We start from the raw sequence: 15,018 nt of genomic DNA, 5'->3' as shown, positions 1-15,018 counted from the left end.
TTATTATTCCAGAATCGTGGTTGTGTGGTAACGAATCCCAATGTTTGTGCCAGGATTGTGGGGTACCAGTATCGAGGTTTTCGCCGGACCGTGAGGTACATGGACTTCACGGGTCCCCTATGGGTTGTGCTGCTGAGACGTCGATACTTCCGTCAAGAGTACATGTGTACACAGCATTGCATTGCATCCAAATTTCATACATGTGTACACAGCATTGTATTGCATCCAAATTTCATTCATTATTGCATTGCATTGCATTATGGCTTTATGTTGATGATCTGACGATATACTTGTGTTATTTGGATTTGGACTGACTATATTGAGACTTGGCACACTTGGGATTAGGTTTTCTAACCTAGGTGACGACGTTTACTTGGTTTCTGATTTGCGTTGATTTATACTTGTTAATTTACCTGTCTATCTTACTTTATTGTCTGGATTATGTTAGTTAAACTTAGTCGGCCTATGATACCTACCAATAATGTGATTTTGTACTGACCTGCACTTGTTGTATTCTTTTATGAATGCAGAATTCCAGGTAGGATCTACTTCCGTTTCTCGTGACTGATAGTCGCTCCGAGAGTTGCTTAGAGTCTACAGGGTGAGCACGAGACATCCGCCGCCTTGAAGATTCTTCTTTATTTATGTCTTATGTTCTATTCCGAGACATATTCAGACATGATGTATTATTAATATTACAAACTTGTATATTCTAGTTTAGATGCTCTTATATAGGTTAGACCGGACTCTAGGGTGTATTTTCCTTATTTCCACATACTTTCTATATTACTATCGTCAGACTTACATGATTTTATTTCTTCTGCTTATTTAATTAATTCCTTGTGTTTTTACTATTGTTGAGTTTGAAGGTTCGCCTACCGAGGTAGGAAAGGTAGGTGCTAGCGCGGCTTAGCTTAATTAGGTCGTACATGAACAATGATGATTCAAGTCACCACGACGAGCACCTCAACAACAGGGTACCAGCGAATGACCTACCCCATGTTGATCCAAACAGCGGCCTTTCCCGTTGATGAAAATGTCATCAATTCTAATGATGCAATCGACAATGGCACCCAGCCCGTTGATAGGGCGTCTATGCGAAAGACACCAGATGATGTGGGGGAAGAAATTAACTTACGTTTGGTTTTTGATATGTTGCAGGAACAACAGGCGGCTATAGCCCAACTCCAAAAAGAAGAGCAATGGCACAGTAACAGCGGATCCGAACCAAATCAGTGAGTCGGTCCATGGAAAAGATAGAGTAATCAACAGTTGCAATGGGTCAGGTTCTAATGGATCATCTGAAGTCTTGAAAATGCTCGAGGCATTGACCAAAGAGATCGACGCCAATAAGTATAAGGTCAAGAACTACAACTCTCGAGTGGACCAGATCCCCGAAGCCCCACCGATTTAATCCAGGCCAGATTTCGAATGTTATATCCGGAGGCCTTTCCCGCCGAGTGCAGCCCCAAAGTTAATCCTAAAGAGGTTTAAAATGCCGAATATCCCTAAGTATGATGGAAGTAAAGATACACAAGAATATGCAACTTCTTATACCTGCGCCATAAACGGCAATGATCTCGAAGAGGATGAAGTTGAATAGGTGTTGTTGAAGAACTTCAGCGAGACGTTATCTAAGGGGGCAATGACATGGTATTGTATGCTTCCCAAACACTCTATTAACTCTTTAGAGATGCTTGCAGATGCTTTTGTGAAAGCTCATGCTGAGGCTCGAAAGGTCCGAGCAAGGAAGGCCGACATATTCATAATAGCCCAAAAGGAAAATAAATTACTCCGAGAATTCGTAACAAGGTTTCAGAAGGAAAGAATGTTGTTTCCCCTGGTCCATGATGAGTGGGCAGCCCAAGCTTTCACTAAGGGACTCAATCCTCGTAGCACTGCCGCCTCGTTCAAACAAAAGGAGAATTTTTTAGAGTATGAAGCAGTAACATGGGCTGATGTCCATAACAAGCACAAGTCCAAAAGTCGAGTGGAAGATGATCAACTCAAGCTTCCCCCAGGTTCGGCAAGCCGACACAAAAATATGGAGAAATTAAAGAGGGTAACGGAAGTTGAGTAGAAACCATCAAAGGACAGATAACAGCCGTACGGCCGGCCTGAAAGATCCAGCTTTAGGAAGGATAGAGGAAAAAGCGGGCCCAACCATAATTTAGGAAGAAATGATAGACGAACTGATCGTGGCTCAGGAAGCAGGGGTTTGCAATTCCGGAGCACTGTCGTTGGGACATCTGACACCGGTGAATGCCTGAGATTATCCGAGTATAACTTCAACATCGATGTTGCCACTATTGTTTCTGCTATTGGACACATTAAGGACGCGAGATGGCCGAGGCCACTTCGGACCAATCCTGCCCAACGGGATCTGAACACGGTATACGACTATTTTGAGACTCATGGTCACCGAACCGAATATTGCCTACAACTGAGGGAGGAAGTTTCTTGGTTACTAAAGAACTATCACTTGCGTGAATTTTTGAGTGATCGAGCAAAGGGTCATTACAAAAATAGGGAAGCAAATAAGAAAGATGAACCAGCGGAACCATAACACGTGATCAACATGATTATCGGAGGAGTAGAAATTCCCCGAGGTCCGACGACAAAGAAAACACAAGTTTCTATCATTTGGAAAAAAAAAGAACCAAAGATTAAGTACAGCATGGATTCATTTCCTCTAGCGATGAAGACGCGGAGGGCATCATTCAACCTCGCAATGATGTTTTGGTAATTTCTATCCTTATAAATAAATCTCAGGTTAAGCGCATTTTGATTGATCTAGGTAGCTTAGCCAACAATATCCGTTGGAAGGTAGTAGAGCAGCTGGGTTTGTTGGACCAAATTGTGCCGGTACTTTTACCTCTGAACACGGATGGAATAAAAACAATCCATGGAGAACAACCAGCAGCAAAAGAAATGTTTGTGGTCAAAGAAGCAACTCAAGCACCGAAATCACCTGCACCTAAGAATGTTGATGATTTGAATAGAGGTAAAAGTACCAAATAGCAATCACAGGACTCGAGCCTAGCAAGACCTGAAGACGAGGAGAAGATGGACTTCAGCATTGCAAGATCGTTCATGCTACCAGATGAATCGGACGCAACCAAATCGACTGTGGAAGAATTGGAACAAATTATCTTGTTCGTTCACCTACCCGATAGAAAGCTATACCTAGGCACGGGGTTGACCCCGGAGCTTAGGCGAAAATTAATCGTATTTTTTAAGCTAACGCCGATTATTTTGCATGGTCCCATTTAGACATGACAGGTATCCCACCGGTGAAGCAGAAACGAAGACCAAAGCCCGAGGTCAAACATAAATTCGTCAAGGAGGAGGTAAAAAAGCTTTTAAAAATAGATTCCATTCGGGAAGTTAAATACCCGAACTGGCTAGCTAACTTAGTAGTTATTCCTAAATAAGGTAATAAATTCAAAATGTGCATAGATTATAAACATTTGAACAAGGCATGCCGAAGGATTCCCTTCCTTAACCTAACATCGATCGAATAATCAATGCAACAGCGGGGCATGAAGTGCTCAGTTTCCTCGACGCTTACTCTAGGTACAAAAAAATTCGGATGAACCTGGAGGATCAAGATAAAACTTCTTTCATGACTAGATATGGGACTTAATGTTATAACGTAATGCCATTCGAACTAAAAAAGGCTGGAGCAACTTACCAACGCCTAGTTAATGGAATGTTCGAAGAGTAGATAGGGAAAACGATAGAAGTTTATATTGACGGTATGCTAGTTACGTTTCTGGAAACATAGGACCATTTATAGCATTTGCAGGAAACTTTCAATGTACTGCGCAAATACAACATGAAGCTGACCCCTGAGAAGTGCGCCTTTGGAGTAGGTTCAGGTAAATTCTTGGGCTTCATGGTGTCAAATTGGGGAATAAAAATCAACCCGGACAAAATCATGGCCATCAAAGACATCAAAGTAATCAACAACATGAAAGGAATACAAAGGTTAACTGGGAGGATTGCAGCCCTAAGCAGGTTCATCTCCCGTTCTCCGGATAAAGGCCATCGGTTCTTTTCTTTGTTAAAAAAGAAGAACGACTTCGTCTGGACTCCGGAGTGTCAACAAGCCTTTGAGGAGTTGAAGCAATACTTGTCAAGCCCACCCTTACTGCACACTCTGAAGGCAGATGAACAACCATATTTGTACCTGGAAGTGCCTGAGGTCGCGGTAAGTGGCGTTTTGGTTCGAGAAGAGGAAGGTACGGAATTTTCAATTTATTATGTGAGTATAACTTTGGGGGATGCGGAGAAACGTTATCCTCGCTTAGAAAAATTGGCTTTAGCTTTGTTAAGAACATCTAGGAAACTAAAGCCTTATTTTCAATAACACTCGATATGTGTAGTGACACATATCCCTTAAAAAATATCATGCATAAATCGAAGAAAAATGGGCAGTTGAGATCAGCGGTTATGACATCGATTATAAACCTAGAATGGCTATAAAGTCTCAAATCTTAGCAGACTCCGTAGCATATTTTAGACCCGCAATGGTTCCCGAGGTAAAAAAAGAACTATTGTTAACTTTGGAAAAAATCTCGGGGATTTGGACCCTACACACGGACGGAGCATCGAACATGAAAGGGTCCAGACATGGAATAGTACTTAAAGCTCCTACGGGCGATATTATTCGACAGTCCATAAGAACTTTAAAATTGACTAACAATAAAGCTGAGTATGAGGCTATGATTGTAGGTTTAGAGCTGGCTAGAAGCTTGAGAGTTGAAATCATCGAAGCAAAATACAACTAACTTTTGGTCGTCAATCAAGTAAAGGGGTTCTTCAAAGTGAAAGACAAAACAATGCAGAAGTACTTGGAAAAAATCCAAGTGATTGTACATCGATTTAAAGAATGGACTATGCAGCACGTGCCTAGGGAGCAGATAACCGAAGCCGACACATTAGCCAACTTGGGTTCATCGGTAGGAGCAGAGGAATTTAATTCAGGAACGGTTGTTCAACTGATGAACACAGCGGTAGAATCCAGCCATGTCGAGGTAAACATAACTAGCTTGATTTGGGACTGGCGCAACAAGTACATTGATTATCTCAAAGATGGGAAACTACTCTTGGATCTTAAGGAGTCCAGGGCTCTTCAGACCAAAGCAGCAAGGTATTGCTTGGTCAAACCGATTATATCATGCGCGAAGTCCATGAACGGAATTATGGTAACCACTACGGAGTGGAACAGTTGGTTCAAAAATTGATTCGGCCCGGTTATTATTGAGATCATATGGAAAAGGATGCAAAGAACTTCATTCGGAAGTGAAATAAATGCCAAAGGCACACCCTGATGATCCATCAACCGGGGGAATTGTTACATCCGGTATTATCTTTATAGCCATTTATGAAATGGGGGATGGACATTGTCGGCCCTTTGCCTTGGGCACTAGGTAAGGCTCGCTTCATATTGTTTATGACTGACTATTTTTCTAAGTGGGTTGAACCATAGGCTTTCAAAAAGGTCAGAGAAGAAAAGGTCATTAACTTTATCTGGGACCTTATCATCTGTCGGTTTGGTATGCAAATCGAAATCACATGCGACAATGGCCGGCAGTTCATAGGCAATAAAGTCAATGACTTCCTCGAAGGTTTGAAAATCAAAAAGATAATGTCAACTCTGTATCATCCAAGTGTGAACGGGCAAGCAGAGTCAACTAACAAAAGAATTATTCAGAACCTAAGGAAACGGTTGGATGAGTCCAAAGGCAGGTGGAAAAAAGTTTTGCCAAAAGCACTTTGGGCTTACAGAACGACCTCGAGGTCAAGCACCGGTGAAACACCATTTTCGTTCATCTATGTTGCAGAGGCTTTAATTCCAATCGAAGTTGGGGAGCCGAGTTTAAGATTTCAATATGCAACGGAAGAATCAAATAATGAGGCCATGGTCATGAAGCTCAACTTAATGGATGAACTTCGCGAGGCTACATTGGTCCATTTAGCAGTACAGAAGCAACTGATGGGAAGATATTATGGCCAGAGGGAAAATCTTCGATACTTCCAAGTCGGGGACTTGGTCCTACGGAAGGACACCCTACACACCAAGAATCCCTACGAGGGAAAGCTGGGTCCGAACTGGAAGGGACCATATAGAGTAACCGGGACAACCGGTAAAGGCTCGTACTAATTGGAATCAGAAGATGACAAACAACTACAAAACAACTTGAACGTGGCGCACCTGGAAAAAATATGCAACGGAAGAATAAAATAACGAGGCCAAGCTCAACTTAACGGATGAATTTCGCGAGGCTGCGTGTGTCCGTTTAGCAGTACAGAAGCAACTGATAGGAAGATATTATGACCAGAGGGAAAATCTTCGACACTTCCAAGTCGGGGACTTAGTCCTACGGAAGGACACCTTACACACCAAGAATCCCTACGAGGGAAAGCTGGGTCCGAACTGGAAGGGACCATATAGAGTAACCGGGACAACCGGTAAAGGCTCGTACTAATTGGAATCAGAAGATGACAAACAACTACAAAACAACTTGAACGTGGCGCACCTGGAAAAAATATGCAACGGAAGAATAAAATAACGAGGCCAAGCTCAACTTAACGGATGAATTTCGCGAGGCTGCGTTGGTCCGTTTAGCAGTACAGAAGCAACTGATAGGAAGATATTATGACCAGAGGGAAAATCTTCGACACTTCCAAGTCGGGGACTTAGTCCTACGGAAGGACACCTTACACACCAAGAATCCCTACGAGGGAAAGCTGGGTCCAAACTGGAAGGGACCATATAGAGTAATTGGGATAACCGGTAAACACTCGTACTAATTGGAATCAGAAGATGGCCAACAGCTACAAAACAACTGGAATGTGGCGCAACTGGAAAAAACAACTATTGCTAAGGTATGATACACTCACCCTCTGTGAATTCTTTAAATTTACTCACTTAACCCTTGCAGGAACAACCGGAGCAAAGTTAAAAAGGCTAGAATTAGGTTTGAAAACACGTGTTGCACTCTTTTTCCTTAGCTTGGTTTTGTCCTGAAGTGAGTTTTCCTGCAAGTTTTTTAATGAGGCAATAATGTACAGCGTGTTACTTTCTTATCAAATAAAAACCAAGTGTCAGGACTGGGGACTGCATAGCATTAACGAACAGTGTTTCTCTTCTCATACTTCGAACATAAACTCTAGGGGACTATCATACCCTAGAGAGATTCGAGATAGCTCAACGAGGCCAAACATAACTCAACAAGGCCAAACCTTTTGTATTTTTTGAAATTTCTGCACTAGTATCTATTGTAAGGGCCAAACGATCAAATGAACTGTACCCAGTTAGTTTATTTGCTACGAAAAAAGCAGAAAAACAAATTGGTTGCCCCTCGATCATTTGTATGATACAAATATATGAAATGAGAAGAGCACTTTGGTTTAAGCCCACATAAATTGTGAAAGTGCGTGAATATGTACTTCACATATATGGTTTAGTTGATCTTCAAAGCTCACGAGCTACCCTCGATTAGGGACTATAGTCACAAAAGAGACGAACAAAATAAAGGCATTAAAGTTTCAAGTGAACTAAGCCTAATTTAAAGACCAAGTCTAGAAACTTCAAGTCTCAAAAGGTTGAAAACTTCAACCCATATGCCCGAAGTGATTCCGAGACGTCTGAATTCAAAAGCATAAAGATGAGGCCCTTATATATAATCACCGGTTGGAAAAAGGCTCGGTGCACGGCGAACCTATTTTAACTTAAACGTTGGTTCCATTAAAGTAAAAGCTTTCCATTAAAGCAAAAGCTTATTAAAAACGTTTACTCAATTTCGAGCCCAATTTATATTTGGGCAAAACACTGGTCTAAGTCTATAGACCTTCATTACATATATACAGAAGGGCCGGGAAAACCGACCTTGGCTAAATTACAAAAGACAAAACAAAATACATTTGCCCAAGGGCCTATCTAGCCCTCCGAAGAGGAATCCAAATCGTTGGACCTGGACCCTTGGGATTATCTTCCGAGCTATCCCCAAGGAACTCTTTTTGAGCCTTGACCTCCTCAACTTAGTGGTAATACCCTCGATCCCTCCCTGAACTTCTTCCAGAGTGAGCCTTAAAGTATTCCACTACACATACTCAGCCTTCAATACAGAGCGAGCATCAGCCACTTCAGCATCAACCTGGGCCTGCTCCCACTCGGTTAAGGCTTGCTGCAGTTGGGCCGTCTACTCGGCATTTATATGACACAGTCCGTTGATGTCTCGGGTAGAAACCTTGAACCGAATTGTAAGCTCCTCAAGGGTTGTAGCCCTCCTATCAGCCTTCTCTTGGGCCACTATCAAGGCTTCCTTCTCGGAGGCTCGCTCAGCTTCGATCGAGCCATATTTGTCTGCAAGGTTAGCAGCTTCGGCTTTAAAATAATCTAACTATCGCCTTAATTCAGCAATGGCCGCTACCTTCTTCTCGGATAGTTTGACAAAATCTTGGGCCTCTCAGATAAGCCTCTCCTTATCAACCCCGAGAGCTGCATGTTTCTCAGCTATGGCCTCGAGGTTAGTTTTGGCGCGGAGGTCTCCCTCGTTAGCTACATCAAGCTCGGCCTTAAGGGCCAAGGGGTCACCAATCCGTTGCAGCTGGTCTTCCTTCTACTGTAAACTTCTTCGTTTCTCGGCTTTGGGAATCCAATTGAACCCGCAAATCCTCATTTTCCTTTATGTCCCTAACAAAGCCCTCATTCAGCAATAGAACGCACTGCGAAAAAAGAACACAAAAGCAGAATCAATAATCCGCAAAAATTATATGGGATAAATAAAAAGAGAATAGAATGCTTACCCGATTGGAGGCATGCATGCTCTCATTAAAGAGACATTGCTAGGATACTAGCTGCATCTGCTCCTTGTCGGAGTCAGACACAAGAGGTCGGAGATAGCTAGCCACTCTGACAGGTCGCATTACTAAAAAATTGCTGATTTTCGACCTACAAAAATTGACCTCAATTTAGGTCGGGAAAAAGCAACCTCATAAGGTCGATAAAGGCCTCTTATTTATTTATTAATTCTTATTTTAAATAAACCGACCTCATGTGGCCGATAATATTATGCAAAAATTCGTAAAAGAATATACCGACCTCACGAGGTTGGAAATTTATTTGAAAGTAAATATTATAAAAAAAAATTAATAAACCGACCTCATGAGGTTGGTAATATTTTAAATTTATAGGATAATAATTTATATTACCGACCACATGTAATCGCTTAATTTTATTAAAAATATTTAAATTATATTTTTAGAAAGCGACCATGTGAGGTCGTTGTCTTTTAAGATTAAAAAAGTAATTATTTAAGATACCAACCTCATGTGGTGGGTAAATTTAAAATGTCAAAAAATAATTATTTAAGTTACCGACGCCATGAGGTCGGTAATTTAGTCAAAAATCTGGTCAATTCATTTACTAAATTGAGGTCGGTAAATTTAATAAAAATCTAAACCCTCCTTCTTTTTTTACCTCATTTTTACGTTTCTCACTCTTAAAAATCTAAACCCCCATCTCTCCCTCTCTTTCCCTTTCTCCACCGCCCTACCCTCGCCTACATCGGCACCAGCCATATCCGTCGCCACCCAACCAACTCCGATGTCCAGTACGCCGTCACCAACATCTATTCCAGGTAATTTTTTTAATTGTTTGAGCTCTAGTTTAGGGTTCTTCAAGACATTTACTTTTTTGCTTCTTTTGTGGGTTTCTCACTAATTTGGTTTTATGGGTTAGTGTATTTGGTTGATTATAGTTTCTCTTAGGTTAATTTTGCGTTGGTTTTTTGCTCCCTTTTGTGGGCTTCGTTGATTATAGCTTCTAGGTTATAATTAAACGAAATCAATATTAATGAAAAGTGATTACTGTTGTAATTTTGGCTGTAATTTTATCAAAATTTTAGTTTCCCATGGCTGTAATGAAAAGTTTACGGTCCGTTTTTAAATTGTTGGTGAAGTTGTTGGTTTCCCGTGGCTATAATGACAAACTTTGGCTGTAATTTTATCAAAATTTGATTGTTTTGAAGTTGTTGGTGATTTCTTTCTTTTTCCTATTAAATTACTAATAGGATCTGTGAATCAAATTGCTACCTCTTACATGACTTGGGTTTTGTTCAAATTGATAAAAATATGTTATGAAGATAAAGACTTGATCTTTTTTACTCTGTTTGTTGTAATATTACCTCATATTTAGATGTTAAAATATCACTGTCGTGAAATCATATGACCAGATTAATAAACTTAACAAACATATCATATGAAATCATCAAATACTTTAGAATAGGCCATGAAACTTTGACAACTAAGCTACTTTTAGAGGCCATGAAACTTTCACTGTCATGAAATCGTATGACCATATTAATAAACTTAGTCTCATACTTGGTCTCAATATGTGGATTCTTGAGTAATATATTTTTATTTAGTGCAGTTGTGCAGTAAAGAAAAATAAGAAATATATTAGATGCTTGGTATGTAATCTCTCAACCAGATTCTAGATCGATCTTCATGTTGTTTTTTTTAGTTTTGTATCATCATATAGAACAAATATTGCTTTGGAAATTAAATTCATATTCTAGCCTATTTAACTGGCCATTACTAAATACAAGAGAAGCTTAATTAGCTCAAACATAATGCTAACAAAGTTGGTGTTTTTTCTATAAAAGTTGGCGTTTTTTCATGTAAAGTTGAAATATTAGTGCACTTTTAGTTCTCTCCCAAACTCTGGTTATTATTTAACGTATGTTTATCTCTGTTCATACTACTACCTCTTTAATGGTAGCCACTACCGGCAGCTATAAACAAGAACAAAAAAATTGACAAGAATAAGATCAAGAGATAGAAGTATTTAGAAAATAGCAACGAAAGATTGAAAGAATGACAGAAAAAAATACAGACTGAAGGAATATGAAGACTGTTATGTTGCTGCTTAGATGTTTCGTCGATTAGTCATTTTATCACTTCTATTAGTGTTAATCTCTAGGGGTTTTGAGTCTTGTTAATGTCTTGTGCAGTGAAAGTTCAATTCTTTAGTATTGTATGACCAGCGACCGTAAGCAAAGTACAAAGCAGAATTGAATATCAATACTTCACCTGAAAAATAACTAGACTGCTATGTGCTAGGATCATGGTAATATTGTTTCTTAAAGGTGGCTAGTGTCGTGATTCTACCATCATCAAATTCCAAAAACTTAATGGAATATCTTCTTTTTTCTCTCTATGAATATCTTTTTGTCATTTATCCGAGGCTTAGGTAGTTGTTTAAAAAGAGAGCAGTGTTGTTACTGTTAGGTTTATTTTCTATTCCGAAAGAATCTCTCCCTTATACTTTTTTTTAAAAAAAAAATTAACTGGGATTCACTGAATTGCTTGCTTCACATATGTAGTCAAGCTTATCACTGATAATCAGCAACAGATATATAATGGACAGTATTGGATATATGAAACTTTCTTTTTGATGATATGTTGGATTAGTATTGTAGCTTCTGGCAGTAGATATATGTGAACATAGAATATATATGGTTAATGCTTAAGGTTACTTTATCTTATACTACTATTACCTTGTTTTAGTCCTTTTATCTACATTTGGTTGATCCACAATGTGTACGAATTTACAATGGCAATATGCTAGATAAAAATGGTTCTTTTGATTTTATTATTCGCCCGTTCTATTTTATGTGATAGTGTTTGACTAAGGTTAAGTAATATATTTATTGCTTTTATCTCTTTACTTTCTCTAATTGTTTCCATATGAATATATGAAAAAGAGAAGAAAACTATTTATATATAGTACTAGTACTACTGCAAACTGCAATTTGCAGCTTTTGGCAGCGGATATATGTGAACATATAAGGAAAGATGTTTTGTGGATCTGCTGTAGCTCCAAGAGTTACTATAACTTCACTATTGACAACATTAATTCTTCTGAGATTTAGGGGGAAAAAAGACATCAAATTTACTGTGTTTAAAGAAATGAACCATATGCAGGAATCATTTGATCAAGTATAGAAAAGAAGGATTTCATTTGGTGGGAAATCCATTTGTAATGGATTGAAAATGAAAACAGGTCCATCAAACTGGTACAAAGAAGAAATTTACTTTTTCCAACACTCTTGAATTATCTGCCTTTATTGTAGAAATGCACAAAACCAACCATAAAAGTTTTATAAACCTTTGTCATATACATGTTGAATGCTGCCCGTCCAGCTTTACTTTTCATCGATTTGAGTAAACTATAGCTCCGGAGATCCTTACTGGATGCTGATACTTTTTATTGAAAAAAAAAAAAAAAAGAGATCCTTCAAGGAAGTCAGGGGAACAATAATTTGATAATATCCATGGGATGAAAAGGAAATTTGGGTAAATCAGAACTCAGAAGATTCATAATAGTGCTTGATTTTAATCCTGTTGTTCTTCATTTCTGATCCATTTTGTAGCCACCCATTTCTCTCCTTTGATAAGAGGACAACTTCCATGCATGGCAGCCTGTAACGTTGTTTGCACAATTTAGAAACTTGAGATCTGCTAGTAGTAAGGGCAAGTCTCCAAAATTATGTGGAGAGAAAATATGGATGCAGTTTTTGTTGTGCTTGAGTATCTGCATCTCGTAATATCATCCTCTGCACACTAAGTTTTTTGTAGTTCATATACTACCTATTCTTTTTTAGGATGTAAACATCTTGCTTGCAACATGACTTAATGAGATTTTAATTGTTTCAAGCATGCAATAAGTTTTGGTATCTAGCAAAGTAGGACCAATTTTCAAACTTTGAGACCATCTCTTCTTTGCATGGATGTGAAGTTGAATTCAACTCTTAACTTAAAAGGCTGAAGCAGGGAACCTCTATTTCTCTTTTAAAATTGCTGGTTAGTCTGTGCAAATATTTGACATTATACTGCAGTCTTCTGAACCTCCACTTCTGCAAATTGTCCATCTTCAGTAATTGTTTTCCATCACTAAAATAGTATATGATTGTGAAGCTGGTGTTTTTATCAAATGGCTGGTTCTGAATTCGTGAAAGTTCTACTATGTGTTGGTTCTTCTTGTATTAGTGACCTTGTTCCAAGATATCCAAGGTGAGCATAATTATGTCACTTCCAAATGTTGGAATTGCACACAATTCAAACCTTATATGCAACTTAAGTCAATTGTTTTGAGTTCTACCAAATTAGTGAAAAGCCAAAAGAAAAAATAAAAACACCATGATTACCTAGAAATAAAAAAACATTTTGTTGTACAATATGGTATTATATCACATGAAGCTAGAAGTATCAAATAGTGTTTTAGCTCAAGTATTGAAATGTAGTCCGCTCGCCATGAAAATAGTGTTTTTAACAGCTCAAAGTTGTTTTTCCTATCTGTAAGTCGCTTCAGCTGTTGTCATTGTGACAGCATTTTCTACTCAGTTGATGTCTAAAACGTTTATTAACAAGAATTTGTTAAGTACATCAATTGATATATGTGAACTCTGCACCTTTTAATGATGTGAATGCGATGATTGGCCATGATATGAATACAATGATTGGCCTTTGTGTGCTCTATTTGATTCTTTAGCAGTAACGTAGTATCATTATAGTAATTTTCATATTGCTTTCCCTTCCATTTCAGATTTTGAAAATGGGGTGCAAGTTCGAAATTGTACTTAGATATCCTTCAATAAAATAGTGTCTTATATTGGTTTTACCATTTAAACAGTTGATTTTCCTTGTTCAATTTTAGATTCAATTTCAACAATCACAGGCTGAGTTATGCAGCAATCTTCCACCTGACACAGAGCCTACAGATGAACAAATGAATGAATTATGGATTGCGACTATTGGTGGCCTCACTAGGTTTGGCATAACTTATGGAGTAGCAAATAGAACATTTCATAAATTCTAATCGCCCCTGCAAGGCATAGGTTCTTCTAATGATGTCGGGTCGTCAGATAGAGTGAGTGTTATGGCCATGGAGCAGAAGATTGTTGAGCTATCTATCAAGTTATAGGCCTCGGAGGCTAAGGATAGGTAGAGGGATGAGAAGCTACAGGCTGCGGAGGATAGGGAGAGACGGAGAGATGAGCAATTTGTGAGTATGAAAGCTCAATTAGACTCATTACTTTCTTCGAGGGGGATCCCCCTTGTCCTGATGATGCTCGTAGCTCCAAGGGCCGACCTCCACATTCTCGATCTAGGTCATGACATCGAGAGATTAGTCAAGAACACCAACTTGTAGATGAGCCAAGTAGTGGTGATGATGATTGAGAGCACGTGTCAAACACACAACGGCATGGTTGAATTTTAAGTGTCTTACTAACTTATGAATTTTTTGGTTGATTTGTAAAAATGTGAAAGTGTTTGGTGGATGTTTGTGAATGTTGAAGTAGTTTGATGTTGTAGACTAACTTAATGTAGACTAGTATAATGTTTTGTGGATGTTTGCAAAGGGTGAAGTATTTTAATGTTTTTTGTGAATGTTGAATTACATTTTGATTCAACTTTGAAGTAGTTTCGAGTTGAATTTGATGTAGTGTAGGTTGTAGCATGTTATTATATGTGCTTGTTGGATTGTTGGCAGCTATTTGAGCTGGTTTTAGCTAAATATAGAATTGATTTTCATTTTTGGCAGGTGAGCAACTACAAAAGTAGCAGAATACTGCCAATTGTTTTTCAAAAAATTGACCTCATGAGGCCGGTTATCTTAATTTCATTTTCCATATTTTAAAGAAACCGACCTCACGTGGTCGGTTGTGTTCATATCATTTTCCACATATTAAAGAAATCGACCACATGAGGTCTGTTGTGTTCGTATCATTATCCATATTTTAAAGAACCCGGCTACATGAGCTCGGTTCATGATTGACATTATTCATAAATTTATAATTACCGACCTCATGTGGTCGGTAACACAAAATAAATAAATAAAATTTCAATATACCGACCACACGAGGTTGGTAACCTGAAAAATTAAACAAAAATTAATATAATTTATAGACCTCATGTGGTCGTTAATGCTTTTACTGAAAAAGT

The 15,018-nt window shown here is 38.7% G+C and overlaps 1 long non-coding RNA gene across 1 annotated transcript; it reads left to right on the top strand.

The window, feature by feature from the left end:
• The first annotated feature begins 9,511 nt into the window (after window positions 1–9,511).
• Window positions 9,512–14,424, top strand: LOC132635242 (uncharacterized). The gene is made up of 2 exons (XR_009580476.1): window positions 9,512–9,650; window positions 13,730–14,424. It is a non-coding gene; the product is annotated as an uncharacterized LOC132635242 (long non-coding RNA).
• The last annotated feature ends 594 nt before the right edge of the window (window positions 14,425–15,018 follow it).

This window comes from Lycium barbarum, chromosome 1 (genome assembly GCF_019175385.1).
Source record: "Lycium barbarum isolate Lr01 chromosome 1, ASM1917538v2, whole genome shotgun sequence".
NCBI lineage: Eukaryota > Viridiplantae > Streptophyta > Magnoliopsida > Solanales > Solanaceae > Lycium > Lycium barbarum.
The sequence above is the reverse complement of the archived record's forward strand: the minus strand, read 5'-3'. Positions and strand labels throughout refer to the sequence as shown.